Source organism: Gopherus evgoodei, chromosome 4 (assembly GCF_007399415.2).
Source record: "Gopherus evgoodei ecotype Sinaloan lineage chromosome 4, rGopEvg1_v1.p, whole genome shotgun sequence".
Classification (NCBI taxonomy): Eukaryota; Metazoa; Chordata; order Testudines; family Testudinidae; genus Gopherus; species Gopherus evgoodei.
Window position 1 is genome coordinate 55,999,896 of NC_044325.1, and position 18,178 is coordinate 56,018,073.

The 18,178-nt window shown below is 39.2% G+C and overlaps 1 long non-coding RNA gene across 1 annotated transcript; it reads right to left on the reverse strand.

The window, feature by feature from the left end:
• Nucleotides 1–5,036: 5,036 nt before the first annotated feature.
• Nucleotides 5,037–12,247, reverse strand: LOC115651379. The gene is made up of 3 exons (XR_004000344.1): nucleotides 12,198–12,247; nucleotides 10,421–10,693; nucleotides 5,037–5,108 (listed from the first exon to the last, which is right to left on the reverse strand). It is a non-coding gene; the product is annotated as an uncharacterized LOC115651379 (long non-coding RNA).
• Nucleotides 12,248–18,178: the final 5,931 nt, after the last annotated feature.

Sequence of the window (18,178 nt, forward strand, 5' to 3'; positions counted from 1 at the left end):
AAGGCAGCTGTTACATGATGAGAAGCACATTATGTGCTCTCTCATAGGTTTGTAATATTTGTTCATTGTTGTTTTTCTTTATTTGAAAATAATGGGGTCCAGAAAGTTTGTTCTTTGGATATAGAAGCCCAGCATTGCGATTCCACTAGAATGGCACTTCCAGAGAGCTGGTGTGGGGACAAGGCACAGCTTGACTCATGTTAAATCTTGGGACAATCTGTGTTCAAAACACTGATGGAATCATCTAGAGATCTGTGAAAATAATTTGTGGATATTTCCTCTCTCCCCTGGTCTCTTCCCAAGAGGATGGTCTAGCCTAAATTATTAAAGTGGAAAATTTAAACCAAAGATTTCACAGGTATAATTAAAGGCAGAATTTGGCCCTAAAATACACAGTAACTGTAAATTTCCTGCAGTTTTGGGGAATGTCTTAACATAATTTTAATATAATTCTTAATTAAGTAGAAAAATAAATTTTAGATTTGCAAAGTAAATTTAATTCCAACTAATTAGCAACTTTTTATTTGTTTTCCTCCTGTTCTCTCTCAGGCATCATTAGCTGAACATTAAAAATGTTATTCTGCCCACTTCCACAAGCAGAGTGACTCAAGGATGATTGAAGGCTGCTGACGGTTTAAATACTCCTTTTAGCTGAATGACTAAGTGGAATTTTGATAGATGAGAGTAAACGATGTAATCAATCGAACTCTGTGTTTTCCTTTTCTTCTATGACTATGTTATTTTGTTTCTTTGAATGCATAATAAATCAGATTCACTGTTAATTGTAAAAATTAAGAGAGAAATAACAGAGCTATATTGTCCTTTTCCCTGGGGAGAAATATGCTGTTTGGAAGGGGGAAAGTTATGTTGGAAAATATACCATTTTGGGATTCTATGCCTAACAAAGTGGGCTTGGGGGCTCAGACCTCTAAATCTGGGTCTGCTACATGATCCTGAACATCTTCAAAAAGGACCTGATGCCCTCAGCACTCCTTTCTCTATGGCTATATGGCTCCCTCAGAGCAATGATTTTATGTAGTTTCAATCTGATAGCTTCACCCTAAACCACCGCTTGCATGCAGGTGGAGGACAGCATGCAAGATAATGTGGATACAGCCAGCAATATCTTTAGAGAAAGATCCCCACAGCTTTGTACTGTATGAGAATAATGCCATGGTGCACAGACAACTAACACTCCTGACCACACAGTGCACCCATGGAGATGCTTCCACGGAATCAGAGGAAGAAAGAGTATGCTGTGGAAATGGTTCTGCTCCCTTCTGCATATAAGGATCCATTTCTGCTGAGTTTGGCGTCTTTCTGTGCATGGTAGCCCTGTAAGGCACACTTTTCTCCTCTTTGTGACTCTATGCTTGTATTCTCAATAATTAAGAATTTCAGTTGAGATACTTCCTTCCTACAATGCCTCTGGCAGTGAGGTGGGTAAATCAAGAACTCTCCAGCAGGCTGAGGGATTAAAGTCCAGTATTTCTCAAATTTGTAGTTGAGCCTTTAGAAAGATTAATGTGACCCCCAGCATACTATAATGAAATAGAATATCTCACTTTTCTTTCCCCATAGCTTTTCCCAAAGGAAAACATAGAAACATGAAGTTAATTTAACTTCTAGTAAGGAAACCACCAGACAGAAAAGATGTTTTTGTTTTGTAATTTGTTCTCATAGCAGAGCTTATCAATATAATCAGTACACACACATTCTTCTTGGTAGGTATATAGTCCACGGACTCTTCTGTAGTTCATCTAGCTACTGTAGCAGTAAAGTTTTATGTTACATTTAAATTCTGTAGCAGTACTATAATTACATTTCAAGCTAGTGTATTAAATGTAAAAATAGCTGTAAAAATGTAAAAATATATGAATGGCTAAATTCTTGACTGTGCACAGTATTTTTACCTTCAGTGTGACTTCCCTCCTCAGATTTAAGAGTTTGCCATATTCAAAATTTCTGCTCCACAGGAAAAATCCTTGCTTTTCCAACCCCCTGGGGGAATGTTTTGAGAGTGGAACTGATGGAAAAAGATGGTTAAGGAAGGCTGTGAATTTTGTTTTGGTTAGCAGAATGGTCCTAGACTGTCTGAGATTTGCTTTTGGTAGTTAGGTGTGGAGAGAAGCATAGCTTCAATTTTATGTTTGTCAGCTTTGTTTTGTTTGCTCTGCATCTGTCCATTTCTTTGCTCTCCAAGCCATGGGTGTAATGGATATAAACCCCATTGAACCTCAGGCCACAATGTTTCTTAGGTTTAATCTATCCTAGATGACCAGATGGACTTGGTCTTAACCCATCCACCTTATATGGACCAGGGACTATGTCTTCCTGAGGGAAGAGTTGTGACTTCAGCCCAAAGCTGACAACAAGCGCTGGAACATGACCAGGCCACTTAAAGGAGCTCCTATTCTTTTTCTTTTTTCTTCTCCTATCACTCTAAGAATGTTTGGTTGCAACTCAGTTAATATTTACACAATTAAGAAAATGAGTAAGGAAGAAAGGTTGATTTTGTAGCTGGCACTTTTATGGGCTTAAATTAATAAAGATAGGATGTTTACTTCATCTGTGTGATTATAAAGGAGTGAAATGTTTAGACCATGAGATCAAGTACTAGTATTTTAGCACAAGCCAAGGGTACACCAAATAGCATTTAATTAAACTACAAACACTAGCAGAAACTGATCTCTGCATGGGCGGGAGCTCCTTTCAGCCCCTCCCCCCACACCATGCCAGAACATCTGAGCTTGGATAAGAATATTGTGGTCGTAAAACAGAGATGATTGAAGGGTCTCTCAAGCATAAGTTATAAGAAATTTTTAGTTGCATTTCTAATGAACTATACTACACAATAATTCAAAAAAATCTAATAGCTGTAAATTTACATGGAATATCTACTAGTACATTTTATATTTCACATATATCCATCTTCTTTGTATAGTGTAGCCATTATTAACCCTTTCGCCAAATGGTCCCCTAGGGTAACTGCTATAGTTTATAACTGACCATTTATTAGTATAATTTATGATAATTGAATCATCCTCACCCCCTGGGGTCTATGAACTTCGGTGGTACATAAACCTTTTTGAGATACTGTACTTGGTAGCATGCCAGGAGCATCATGACGTAGAGACAACTGTTAAAGGTGATTCAACAGCTAGGCTATGTAAGCTTTGGAACCTAGTGGTTCCCAGTACGGATTCTGACACATAGCTCAAAGGAAATGGTAGTTAACCATGGCTGGCAGAAAAGGTTGCAAATACCTAAGCTCACTAGTTGGAAGTCAATAATATAGCAGTCCCTAGCTTGAACCATGGGTGACATCAGAAACATTAGGCCTTTCAGACCTAGTACCTGGGGTGCTCCCTTCTAGTCTGTCTCCAATAGAACTAATTAGGTATACTGTAGAAGAACTCCAGCTGGGGAATCTATGCCAAAGCAATAGCTTCTGCACAACTCTCACCAGCCAGCTGTCACAACTGTGGACAACAAGCAAACCATCATTCTGTCCCCTTTTGTATGTAATTATGTCATAGAGCTGCCATCAAACACTGCATTGATCTCAGACTTCCCAAACACCTTGCTGCACTAACCAACTTTTGACCAGCTGACCCTCCAACTGCCATGGAACCTTCCCCATCCTGGCTGACTTGTAACAAATCAGCACATTCATCCCAGTATGTTCAAGAGCACAAGAGGTGCACTCCTTTAAATTTCCTTGCAGTGAGAGGGTTAAAATATAAAGAAATGGGAGCAACTAAAACAGATCTCTATGTCTAGGGATTGCTGTTGGTATTCCCAGGACTACGCTTGCTAAGAGTTATTCTCACACACTGGAGAGATGAGAATGGTCCATCTGTTTGTGACAGATTTTATTACAGTCATGGTAATGACAGCTTCATATGAGTAATTTTTTGAGTGGAGGTCAGGTTGGATCATTTGTTTAAAAATATCTTATTTATATTTTAAAGGTTTTAGATCTATTACATGTATATGGTTTAAAAAGTCACATTCCCTATTTCAAGATAGTAATATATAATATAAATACTCATTCCCATGTCCTCAGGTATTGCTATAAAACAGACTAATAATACCAAAGAATTGTATTTGGCCATATAAGAATTAAAGATATAATAAAAACAAAATTATATATTTTTTTTAAAAACAGACTCTAGTTAAAATCAGTCCAATATAAAAAAAACTGCAAGGCTTAAATTGAGTGTCATTAATAAGATTATAAGTGGATACAAACATATTACTCTTCAGATCATAGAGTTTTAATATAAAAAAAATCAATAAAGAACTAAATAAAAACTGCTTTTTATATTTCCCAGCTTATTCTGTAGAAAAGCCAACAAAATTAAGCCCCTATTGATATGATAAGAAATAAACACAAACACATTACTTTCCAGATAACAATATTTTAATATAGAAGATAGGCTGAAAATTGATTTCTATATCAATCAAATTCCAATTAAATTACACCAGATTATGCAACAAGACATTCTATAAAATGAAGTATATATTGAGATATTGGTTAGTAAATACAAACTGTATATTACTGTCTAGATATTAGAGTTTTAAATTAAAAAAGCAAACAAATAAAAACAATTTCATTCAATTTCTGGTGATATCAAATCAAGTAACTAATCCTTATCTAAATCACTCAACTTTTCATCAACATATTCATTTTCCCATAATTTTTTCTTAATTTGAGTATTCTCCTATTCCATTTTCATCATATTAATAAGGAACAATTTTGTGTTAAGGTGTCCTAGCATCAACTTTTGGAGCGTTGCACTGTGGTAGTTATCCCCAGTTCCCGCAGTCTCCACCCCCACATTGGAATTCTGGGTTATGTTCCCAATGCCTGATGGGGCAAAAACACTGTTGCGAGTGGTTCTGGGTACATGTCGTCCCCCTGCCCTCCATGAAAGCAATCGGAAAAAATCCTTTCTTGCCTTTTTTCCTGTGTTACCTGTGCAGATGACATCGTGGGTCGCCTGCATGAGCTCAGAGAACATTTCATTGCATGTGGGGTTTTTTTCATTGTCTTATCTGAGATCGTCTTTGGAATGGAGGAGGGAGGCTTGAAATATTTGCAGCTGTGAAAGGAAAAAAAGGGAGAGAAGTATTTAAAAAGATACATTTTACACAACAATGGATATATTCTTTCACAGTGAACAACAGTATTCACATTACATAGCACGGTACAAGGTCATTTTTTGCATCTTATATTGAGTTCCTGCAGCTTTAGTGTTAGAGATCAACCACGCCGGGCAACAGAATTTGGCTTGCAGGAGGCCAAGGTAAGCCATAGTCTTTTGGCTTCAGCAACCTTCATAACATCAGTACCCTCCTCTCCCATATCGAGCAAAACCCATTGAGTTGTCCATTTAGGGCTATGGTTTTCGTGTTAACGTGCAGCAGCAGAAACCAGACTAACCCCCCCCCCAATCCTGTTCTCTGGGATGACTTCTTTAACTCTCCCTCTACCACACTTGACCCAGAGGTCCCTTCTATGGCTTCATGGTCTGAGATACTGCCTTTGGAGGGTTGGGAGGGTATTTCAGTCAGAGTGAGAAAAAGATCCTTGTTGTTGAGGAGAAAGGTGTACTCAGGGCTGGCACTACCATTTAGACAACCTAGGCTATCGCCTAGGGTGCCAGAATAATTGGTGCGTGCCGTTTTGCTGGAGGGGGTGGCAGGGGCTCCGGTGGAGCTGCCGCAGTGGTGCCTGCGGAGGGTGCACTGGTCCGCGGCTCCGGTGGAGCTGCCGCAGTAGTGCCTGCGGATGGTTGGCTTCTCGCACGGCTCCGGTGGACCGCCCTCAGGCATGACTGCGGCAGCTCCACCAGAGCCGCGGAGCACTAGACCCTCCACAGGCACCACTGAGGCAGCTCCACCAGAGCCTCGGGACCAGCTTGCGGGGCGGAGAAATTGCCGTGCGCCTAGGGCTCTCAAACCCCTAGTGCCGGTGCTGGATGTTCTGTGTGCTCTCCTCAACCTTGTCCTCTTCCTCCTCCTCCTCATCTTCCCCATCCGCAAAATCCTCAGGCATGGCGACTGAGAGTACCCCATCATCGGAGCCCATGGAAAGAGGTGGGGTAGTGGTGGTGCTGCCCCCCCCCCCGAACTGCCTGCAGCTCAGCGTAGAAGCGGCATGTCTGCGGCTCTGCCCAGGAGTGTCCTTTTGATTCTTTGTCTTTCTGGTATGCATGTCTCAGCTCCTTAAGTTTCACGCAGCACTATTTTGAGTCCCTGTTGTGGCCTCTGTCCATCATGGCCTTGGAGATTTTTTCAAATGTTTTGGCATTCCGTCTTTTGGAAAGGAGTTTTGATAGCACAGATTCGTCTCCCCATACAGCAATCATATCCAATACCTCCCATACAGTCCATGCTGGAGCTCTTTTTCGATTCTGGGACTGCGTGGTCACCTGTGCTGATGAGCTCTGCATGGTCACCTGTGATGATCAGCTCTCCACACTGGGAAAACAGGAAATGAAATTCAAAAGTTTGCAGGGCTTTTCCTGTCTACCTGGCCAGTGCATCTGAGTTCAGATTGCTGTTCAGAGAGGTCACAATGGTGAACTGTGATAGCTCCAGGAGGCCAATACCATCGAATTGCATCCACACTAATCCTAATTCGAACAGGCAATGTCAATTTCAGAGCTACTCCCCTCCTGGGGGAGGAGTACAGAAATCTATTTTAAGAGCCCTTTATGTCAACAAAAATGGCTTCGTTGTGTGGATGGGTGCAGGGTTAATTCGAGTTAACGCTGCTAAATTCGACCTACACTCTTAGTATAGACCAGGCCTAAGAGTTCAGTTTAGAGGGTTACACATATCAATGCAGCTAAATGCTGGTAAAACAAAGTCATAAATATGCACTTGGCTACCAGTAGCTAGAGTCTTGTGTCTGCATGCTCATGTCCTGGGGAAGAATACTTTGACCCCACAAGAATGAGGGACAAAAAGGGGAAAGAAAAAGAAAATAAAGCTGATTTAAAGTTCCTGTGGCCCCACTGAAGAGTGCTTCTTTTTGAGTAAACTGGGTGTTCCATTCTTGCAGGGCTGCCTCTAACTAGTGGGTGAATTGGGTCCATGGATCCCCATCTCCTGTTGCTTCTTCCTGGCCATCCTGGGTGTTCCATTCTTGGCTTGGAGAGGACTGCCTACTTTGGGGTCCAGGGACTGCCCAGTCTTCCTCTCCAGAGGCTATTAAGCTTTTCCCCTTCCTTTGGATGCCGACTATTAAGCTTCCCCACTATCTGCTGTAGCTCGACTAGTAAGCCTTCCTCTGTGGCTTCTGCTTAGGAAAATGATGCCTTGGGGTACATTTCCAGGGTCATTCCATCTGCCAAGTGAACCCACTGGGTATATTGGGGTGATCTTGTGGCTCCACTAGTTGGAGAGGCAGCTGCCAAGGCTCATCCTGCTCATACCCTCCAGCCCTTGGCCCCAGCCCCATTTGGCCATCAGGTCAACCCCTGACGCCAAAGAGAGGTGAAAAGAAGGTGGCTGGACCCTCCTTCTGCAAGGGTTGCCCTGCCCACTTCCTTCCACTCCAGTCCTGTGCCTAAAGTCCCAGTCATCCACCAAGTCAACTCCGAACCCCAGAGAGGGATGGAAAAGATGTGATTGGACCTTCCTCCTGCAAGAAACACCCTTCCCACCAGTCCTGGGCGCCACGTCCCTGTTGGTCATTGGATCCTTCTAGGACCCTAGAAAAGGGATACAAGGAGGTGGCTGGAGCCTGAGGAGGAGGAAGGATTAGGGTACTTTTCCCATCCTGCTAGAGGGTCCCCCTTAGCATGTGGTGTGCTTTAGGTGAGAGGGGCTCCCTTCTGTCCTCACTCCAGTCCTGACATAAATGGTTCTTCTCACTGAGCCTTACTCCCCCCAGAGGGGGCATGGCTACTTAGGGCCAAACAAGGCCCCATGGACCTGCCATATCATTACATTTAGGGGGGATTCTGATTTAGAGTCATTTAGTCATAATCCCACAGATAGTGGTTTTGTCCCATTGGCTTCTTGACCAAGCATACACACCAACTGTTTGAACTTGCAGTTCCTCTTGCACTGAGCAGGATTACTATTGCAACACCACATCATCATTAGGGTAAAACAAGCCCCAAGTACAAAGCCATATAAGGAGATGATACATCCGATCTTTTTGATTTCCTTCTCCACCTCAGGGTAGTACTCCACCTTCTCCCTGTTGGCTGCCTCCACACTCCCAGTATTATCTTCCCAATCCTAATATGTGGTTCTTCCAATGGTTTCCAATCCAATTTGTTTCATTGATCAGGGCATGAAATATTTTCTTATATCTTCTAATCCAGTCATCCTTTGTCTTAAAATGCTGGCTGGAAATATGTGGGAGTGTCTCGTTGGCCAAACCATACCATTTACACATCACATTAACCAGTGCTTGCCTGGTAGGAAACACACTAGCTGTTAATTTCAATGCAGTTATCAGAGCAGAGAATTTGGCTAAAAAAGTAAACTTCAAAAAAGCATTACTTATAAGATTATTTTTAAAATTATTGATACACACTCCTTGATGCTTTAACCTGCTCCATTTATTGAGTTCTTCTTCACTCCCTGTTTTGGGATTAAGGGTGGTAGCACTAAAAGTTAAAATTGATTCAGGTGTATGTTACTGACAAGCCTACCCAACTGTTATTAGAAGCCATATGCTTTCCCCATTTGCAAATTAACATATAGAGAATTTGTACTCTAAGCAACCATCCTTGAATCTTGAATAAAATAGCCTATCTGCAGTACATTGCAGAGATGAAATATATTCTTATTAGTTTTCCTAACCAACACTTATAAATTATTTAAAATGTGAAAGGGAGGCTCATTCAATAACAAATTATAAAACAATCTGGGTAAAATATGAACTTTTAAAATAGTCAGCATTGGGGCTGGTCTAAAGGGATCTCTGTAAAAACTGTTACTCCAGTCAACCAATTTAATAGCTAAGGATGCATTTACAATCCCAGTCCGTGGGTTGATTAGCACCCAAATATTTTTCAAAATGTCTGGGTTGCACAGTCTATTATTTTGCTGCCTAATCTCCAGTTGTTGTTAACAATGTAAAGTTTGTGTTTGGCTACCACTTTTGTCTTCTTAATATTAACTTTAAGACTAGTGTAGTACAAAACTGATTTAAAATTTCCAGGTTTTCCCTGACGATTCCACTCAGAATGACCACATTGTCAGCTTGTACCAAAATCATGGTCTTTTCCCCCCCAAACACAAACACACATCCCTCAGGCTCCATCTTTGATCCATAGCAATATTAAACAGTATTGCAGATAGGGAATTTCCATGTTTCACCCACATAATTTTTTGTAGAATAATTTTTATACCGACTTTTAATAACTTCAATAAACCTTTCACTAATACTAAATCTTTTGAAACTATATACAATATGGCAATGACCTATTGAGCCGAATGCCTTGGCCAAAGCTACAAAGACAATAGCAATTTCATCTCCCCAGCCTTTAGCTCCCTTAATTAACTTATTTAAAATAGATATATTTTCCTCACATCCAGTAACTGAAATAAATCCTTTTTGTCTATGGCATATTTTAGTGTTAATCAGGTCACTAGAATATTCTAAGCCAAGATGATCTGATGGTAATAGGTTTCCACAAGGAGAGATGAGCAAGCCCTTCAGGTTCTTGAATTTTTAGGATTAAAATTGTCCTGGTCTCCTTCACATATACTGGAAATTGTAAGTTTTAAAACCAAATATTAAAAATATTACTAATTATATTAGAATTTAAATTTAAAATACCCCAAAGTTCATTAACTGTATCTTGATGAGAACCATGGGCACTAGTTTAATTAACAGCTTCTAATGCTTCTTGAACTTCATTGGTTGTTTTAGCCTCATCAAAAGATTATTATCTGCCTGGTCTCCTTTCAAGGGCTATATTACTATATTACTATGTCAAACCTTATCCAAAATTTCTAAATAATAATTCTCAATCTTATCAGTGGAAATACAACATATAGCCCTATCTGGTTCCCCATAATAATACATGCCAATATCTTTCTATACTTTTCAAATAAAGTTTGATAAATTTAAAATGGCCTTTTTTGGTAGCATCTCCCTACTTAAAGTAATATCCTCTTTTCTTCTCGGGTATTTTTATTTCCACTCCTATTATTTTTGATCCTGGTGGCTAATGGTGGTGAGTGAACAGTTCTAGTTACTTGCATCAGGGATTTACTCAACTCCTCCATCATATCCCAACCAACTGGAATAGTCTGCATTCTATCCAAGCTACCTTTTATCTCTTCCAATTTTTTTAAATCTGTTCTACATTCTTATCATTCCTAAATTTCTTAGAGAGGCTATTGATCTTAAAATGTTTCTTTAATAATTTAATCCTCTCACCTGGTGTTGGAACTTCCAGTATGATTCCACCAAGTTGATTGTCTGAATCTTGAGCCACTTTCATTAATTCTTTTTTAGCCTGTTTTTAAAGCCCAGTCTCTTTTCTTGTCTACAATCTCTTTGTTTCTGTCTTCAGTTCCTTCTCATTAATATTCCTAGTTTCAGCATATTTAATCTCTAATTGAATTAGAAGTTCAATTTCCTCTGTTGTCCACATTTGAGAGTGAGAGTTGTTAACTTTCATCCTGACTTCTTTCCTCTCTTCATTCCTAGCTGGAAATATTTATTTGCATTAATTATTATAACTGGATATTTTTATTATCAGTATAAATGTTCAATTCCTCTTTGTATCTTTCTAAATTCTTACTCTCAAGGCCATCCTGTGGCAATGAGTTCCACAATCTAAATGCACACTGTGCAAAAAAAATGTCCTTTTTGAATTTTAAATTTGCCACTGAATGTTCCCTTCTGTTATGAGACACAGAAAGCAGAAGCTCCTGATCTATATTTTCTATACCATTTATTAATTTGTTTTTTACAAACCTGACAGAGATTATAATGTATTCATTGGGGAGGAAGGATCATCTTGAGAATAAGGAACTGGACTGGGAGGCTTTGTTCCTAAGTATCAAAGACTTTCTATGCTAACCCTAATCCTAACCCTAACCCTAGCCCTTTTGTATGTTATCTAAGAGTGGAATTTTTCATACGGACCTATTTGAATTAGACACACAAGTCCCATTGATTTTCAGTACATTTAATGTCAGTAAAAGCAGCAAAGAATCCTGTGGCACCTTATAGACTAACAGACGTTTTGGAGCGTGAGCTTTCGTGGGTGAATACCCACTTCCTCAGATGCATGTAATGGAAATATCCAGGGGCAGGTATATATATGTGTGCTAGCAAGCAAGCTAGAGATAACGAGGTCAGTTCAATCAGGGAGGATGAGGCCCTGTTCTAGCAGTTGAGGTGTGAAAACCAAGAGAGGAGAAACTGGTTCTGTAATTGGCAAGCCATTCACAGTCTTTGTTCAGTCCTGAGCTGATGGTGTCAAATTTGCAGATGAACTGAAGTTCAGCAGTTTCTCTTTGAAGTCTGGTCCTGAAGTTTTTTTGCTGCAGGATGGCCACCTTAAGGTCTGCTATAGTGTGGCCAGGGAGGTTGAAGTGCTCTCCTACAGGTTTTTGTATATTGCCATTCCTAATGTCTGATTTGTGTCCATTTATCCTTTTCCTTCCTCCCTGGCCACACTATAGCAGACCTTAAGGTGGCTGTCCTGCAGCAAAAAAACTTCAGGACCAGACTTCAAAGAGAAACTGCTGAGCTTCAGTTCATCTGCAAATTTGACACCATCAGCTCAGGATTGAACAAAGACTGTGAATGGCTTGCCAATTACAGAACCAGTTTCTCCTCTCTTGGTTTTCACACCTCAACTGCTAGAACAGGGCCTCATCCTCCCTGATTGAACTGACCTCGTTATCTCTAGCTTGCTTGCTAGCACACATATATATACCTGCCCCTGGATATTTCCATTACATGCATCTGAGGAAGTGGGTATTCACCCACGAAAGCTCATGCTCCAAAACGTCTGTTAGTCTATAAGGTGCCACAGGATTCTTTGCTGCTTTTACTGATCCAGACTAACACGGCTACCCTCTGATACTTTAATGTCAGTGGAATTTGTGCTCTTATCTCAGGCATGTCTGACAATTCCACTCTGAAATTTTTCTGTGCTTCAGTCCACAACTATAAAATGAGAATGATAATACTTCCTGACCTCACAGAGGTGTTGGAGGATAAATTCACTGAGAAGCTTCATAGAAAAGCCTGTAAATAAATAAATAAATAAAAGTTTTACTGTTGCTTAGATGGGGCACAGAAAGAGCTCATTTTGTAGAAGCAAGAGACAATATTTGGGATCTTGTCAAGAACACACACTATTTCCCTTTTACTCTCCACCCAGAAATTTTTAGTTCTTAGTATATAGAAATAATTAAGTTAGAAGAATAACTTAGTGGGCTGCGTAACTGGGAATTGGGCACCTAATTTAGAGAAAGCCAATTATGGAAATCACAATGCACAAAGTCATTTTTAATGTGGTTGTATTTTCACAGCTGAGAGTTACAATACTCTCACATGCATTTATATGGACTATAAAGTCCAGCAGGAAATTATGTAAAAATGTCAAAGTGGCTGATGTCAGCCCTTGTATTTTTTTCCAATAGATATTTTGATTTACACCTTCTCTAGCTTCATTCTATGTCCAAAGATTAGACTACATTTACATTTTCATAGCATCCAGCTGTTCTACATTCATGATTTACAATCATCCAATGTAATTAAAGTATATGTTGTGGGTTTATAAGATTTTTTAGTGGTCTATATATCTACATTGTCTCTCCCATTTTCCAAATGTATTTTATTCATAAAGCTATGTCTTTAAAAATAACAGAAATAATTACCTCTGAAGTAGAATACAACATGAATAAAGCACACAGCTGATTTGAATTTCCTTCTCCTGTATTACCAATTTAGCATTGAAAATAAATGTCTCTCTCCAGAAATTAGAATCTAATTAAATAAAATAAACAATTTTAAATAATGTCAAGGGTCTAGCTTATATCAACAGAAGCCAGAAAACAAAAACTTAATGCTGTAACTCTCTCCTGAACATCTGTCCCTTTGTGCCTTAGTATTTCAGGACTGTTTTAACAATGGCGTTTTATACAGTTGCATTATATAGGATTCGCCCTAGAGCATTATATGGGGGTAATAAATGGTACTACAGTGGAATTTGACTTGAGGCTTTTTTCCCCCCTTTTTCAATTTCTATTAACCGTGTTTAATTGAGAGTTGGGGAGAAAAATGACCTTGCCCCTTCCTGCTATTCCACATGCTCCCAACAAAACTCAAAGTAACTATTGTTGTAGCTGCTTTCAAGAGTTACCGTGGTTGTGGGGAGGAAGAAGAGATCAAAATGTGCAGATAACATACTTATCAATCCCATTTGTCCCATAATTTGGATATTCTAAACCTTTTATCTTGTTTAATCAGCAACCATTAATTACCACACTATGAGATCACTTTTTGTTACACTGAAAAAGGGTGCTACAGAGGTAGCACATAAGTGTGCGAATGTCTTATTTTCATTGACCAATATGTAGACTAGCACAGAAGGGGATGACGAATAGAGGTACATACATGTGATCTCTGTTAGGTACACTTTTGAGAATAATTCTGTTGGGAAGCTACAAAGGAAATGCTTTCAAAGGGCATTAAATAATTGAGCCTGGAGAATGAGGCATTGGTTTAGTGTACAAATATAGATAATGGTTACAATTTTCAAAAGCACCTCAGTAATTTAGGACCCTGAGTCTCACTGAAGGTGAGTGGGAGTTAGGCTCCAAATAGCATACATCTCTTTTAGAAACAGGAGTTTGGATCCTAAATCACCTAGGCATTTCTGAAATTTTTACCCAGTGTAACTCATTCTCCCACCAGTCTGTATCAAGTAAGGTATCATTTGAAAATAAGACTTCCAATGAGAAATGAAGCAGGACAGGACAAATGAATAGCAGTGGATTGATATGTGAACTCTTATTTATACTGGATGATAGTTTATGGGTGCTTTGTGTTTCTAAGTAAGATTAAAGGTTAAACTATAAAAGAATAGAAAGGCCTTTGCTTTTTTATCCTATTAATTCTACCTAACTGCTAGTGTTAAAGAATGTCTTTAGCTAAAAGCTCTTGGCATGTAATTCCATGGTAAAACTGGAAAAGATAAATAAATAAATTATTTTTCACATTCAGAGCATGTAAACATGCATCTAAATGAGAGAGAGTCTAATCTCTTTCATAATATCTATTGTAGCTACAGACAAATATTACAAGTCGCTTAGACCTTCTGGCTTAAGTTTAGCTTTAAAAGAGTAAAACACATTCCACAATGTTTCAATGTCAATGCAAAGATTTTTTTCAGATTTAGTCTAAAATGTAAATTGGAAAAAAAATATTATCACCCAAAGTCTAATATTACACTCATTATTTTCATTGACTCTTGTAATTAATTCTTATTGTCATCATTGCAAATAGTCAGTGGCATTAGGAAGCTAGAATTTGACAAACCAGAGAAACTGACTACCATACACAAAATGAATATAACACCTTCAGCCAATATAATTCATTATAGTTAATTTTTTATTAGCCTGAAGACCTAGCCTACACTGAATGTAACATATAGAAACAGAATAAAATATTATTTAACAGCATAAGGTCCTGTGTATAGAAATAGACAATAAAGGGGAAAGTGGCATCATATTAACCTTTGCTTGACAAATTAAAATGTATACACCTCATATTATATGTTATATTCTCATATTGCTAGTCAAAACATATGCAATAAACTTTTTTTCCACTTACATTTGCCATTTTTGAGTTCATGAAACTTTTACAGAATTGGATCAGTTGTGTGAAATTTGCTATTTTCCAAACTATTCCCCCAAAAGTTCACTCAGAAATGTTTTTGCCATTAAGATCATTGCAAATATTTAGTGACAAATTTGCACTCTACACATTTTGGAAAACCTGTGTAGTGGTTGTAGGTCACAGGTTATTTGGTTGAAATCATTTTCTTAGGAGTGGCTGAATTTTGTGTGCTCAGTCAGAAGAAACATCTTTTAAGGCATGATCCAAAATCCAGTGATATCAAAGGGGTCTCACCAATGATGTAAGGTCTTTAGATCAGGTCCCACAGTATTCTTGCCAGCAAATTAAAGACGTATGGATTGGATGAATGGACTATATGGTAGATAGAAAGCTGGCTAGATCATCGGGCTCAACGGGTAGTGATCAATGGCTCAATGTCTAGATCACTGGACCAGAGGCAGGTTCTGGGGCCAGTTTTGTTCAACATATTCATTAATGATCTGGATGATGGAATGGATTGCACCCTCAGCAAATTTGTGGATGACACTAAGCTGTGTGGGGAGAGGTGATTACGCTGACCGGTAGGGATAAGGTCCAGAGTGACCTAGACAAAGTGGAGGATTGGGCCAAAAGAAATCTGATGAGTTTCAAAAAGAACAAGTACAGAGTCCTGCACTTAGGATGGAAGAATCTCATGCACTGCTACAGGCTGGGGACCGACTTTGCTAAGCGGCAGTTCTGTAGAAAAGGACCTGGGATTACAGTGGATGAGAAGCTGGATATGAGTCAACAGTGTGCCCCTTGTTGTCAAGAAGGCTCAGGGCCAATCAGAAGGGGGGCCAGCAGGGCCATTTGGCCTGGGCCTCAAGCTCCATGGGGGGCTCAAATTGTTAATTTTCGCAACTTGTTTTTACATGCATCTCTCTTGGACCAAAATGTGACACATTCTCTCAGCTTAGAGCTGGAAATTTAAGCAAATAAAAGATGTGATTTGGTAAAAGACATAATTTTTTGTTATATTTTGTCATGTTAAAGAGTTAAAAAAGTTTATAAATATGAATAAAAATATATCGGTTCTGATGGCACAAGATTAGACCGTGATGAACGTGTCCTGTCAGATCAGCTGATTATATAAAGAAACCACTACTAGTGGCTGCTGCTGGATCAAGTGCATGTTGAAAGGTAGAGAATTGTTACATTTTAGTGTCTTTATAGTTTTACGTCTAGTTGTCTAAGGAATTCTTTATGTGTGAGAATTCCTTATTATTATTTTCATATGGTAGCTAAAAGATGTGACTGTTTGGTTGGTTGAGCCCTAGTTTAGTAGCTTGGCCATCATCATAGGCTTTCGTAGTCTATAGGCCCAGATTCAAGCTGAAAATTTGTGAGGACAATCTTGTACAGTGAGTTTTGTGAGGACACACGTTTGAAATTTTTGGACATTATCCCTCTCTCTGTATCTGTGTCTGAGTTCACAATATATGCCATCCTTCTGTCTTCAGCTCAAGCTGTTATACAATACTTTGTGTGCTTGAGTTTAGTTTCAGTGATAAACATAATAACCTGTCTGACTGTTTCATTTTGTGTTCTTAATTAGTATTCCTTCATTTTAAGTCTTTTCAGCATTTGTGTAGCATTCAGCATTTGTGTGAATCTCACTGCGCAGGCTTCAACTGAACTTCAGTCTATTCAGAAGCATATGTCCAAATTTCAATGCATTCTGATGTCATCTTTGTGGATGAAGCTACTTAGAATGATCCACCAAAATAATCTGATAACTGAAGCATGCAATGCTACACTTGTTGTCGAGAGGGATCACATTGAAAGTCTTATCAATGACATTCAACAAATTCATGAACAATGGGATGCGATCCTGACTGAGTCCAAATTAGTAGCACAGAATATTTGCATTTCATCTGAGTACTCCACCAGTTGCAACTTACCTACTGAATCCGTTGCTGAGCAGCATTATAGGGTCAATGTCTTCCTTGTCATCATTGATGTTATTCAATCAGGTCTTACACATCAATTTGAGTCATTGTGACTAATTTGTACCCTTTTGGGGTTTCTTGGACAATTCAACAGACTGAGTAATAAAGATCTACTTTCTGCAGCTGAACAATTTCAGCAACAGTACAACAAAGAAATCTCAAAAGATCTCAGTGACGAGGTCATCTTCCTCAAATGAATATATTCTATGAACTTTAAATTGGATTGCAAACCAAAGGAATTGCTTCAAGAAATACTTGAACTTGGACTCTCTGGGGTGTTTCCTAATATCACAATAGCATTGCATATTTTTGTCAGTTTACCTGCATTAGTGGCTTCAGGTGAACGCACCTTTAATGTGTTGAAGCAGGTAAAGAACTATTACCATTCCACTATGGGATAAGAGCATTTGAATGGGCTCGCCATGCTTAAGATCAGCTGTGACATTGCACAAAAGCTAGATTTTTCCTCAATAATTAGTGCATTTGCACAGAAAGGCTAGAAAAGCATGTGTTAAATAAAAAAATTGTCAAATTATGTCTCATTTGGTGCCTTATTTTGTTTTAATGTGTCATCATTTTTTATTTTTATTATGGCTAGGGGCCTCAAAAGCTGGAAGTGGCCCAGGCCTCTCTGGATCTCTGAGAGGGCCTGATAAGGCTAATGGCATATTGGGCTGCAATGGTAGGAGCATTGCCAGCAGATCGAGGGAAGTAATTATTCCCCTCTATTTGGCACTGGCAAGGCCACATCTGGAGTATTGTGTCTGGTTTTGGGCCCCCCGCTATAGAAAGTTTGTGGACAAATTGGATATAGTCCACAGAGGGTAATGCAAATGATTAGGGGGTTGGGGCACAAGACTTATGAGGAGAGGCTGAGGGAACTGGGTTTATTTAATGGGCAGAAGAGAAGAGGGAGCAGGGATTTGATAGCAGCCCTCAACTACCTGAAGAGGGATTCCAAAGAGGATGAAGCTAGGCTGTTCTCAGTGATGGCAGATGACAGAACAAGGAGCAATGGTCTCAAGTTGCAGTTGGGGTGGAGGAGGGCAAGAGGTCTAGGTTGTATATTAGGAAATACTATTTCACTAGGATAGTGGTGAAGCACTGGAATGGGTTACGTAGAATACTCAAGGAGTTAATAGAGGAGGTATCTGAGCCTCTAGCTATTATCTTTGGGAAATCATGGGAGACGGGGGAGATTCCAGAAGACTGGAAGGGGGCAAATATAGTGCCCATCTATAAAAAGGGAAATAAAAACAACCCAGGAAACTACAGACCAGTTAGTTTAACTTCTGTGCCAGGGAAGATAATGGAGCAGGTAATCAAAGAAATCATCTGCAAA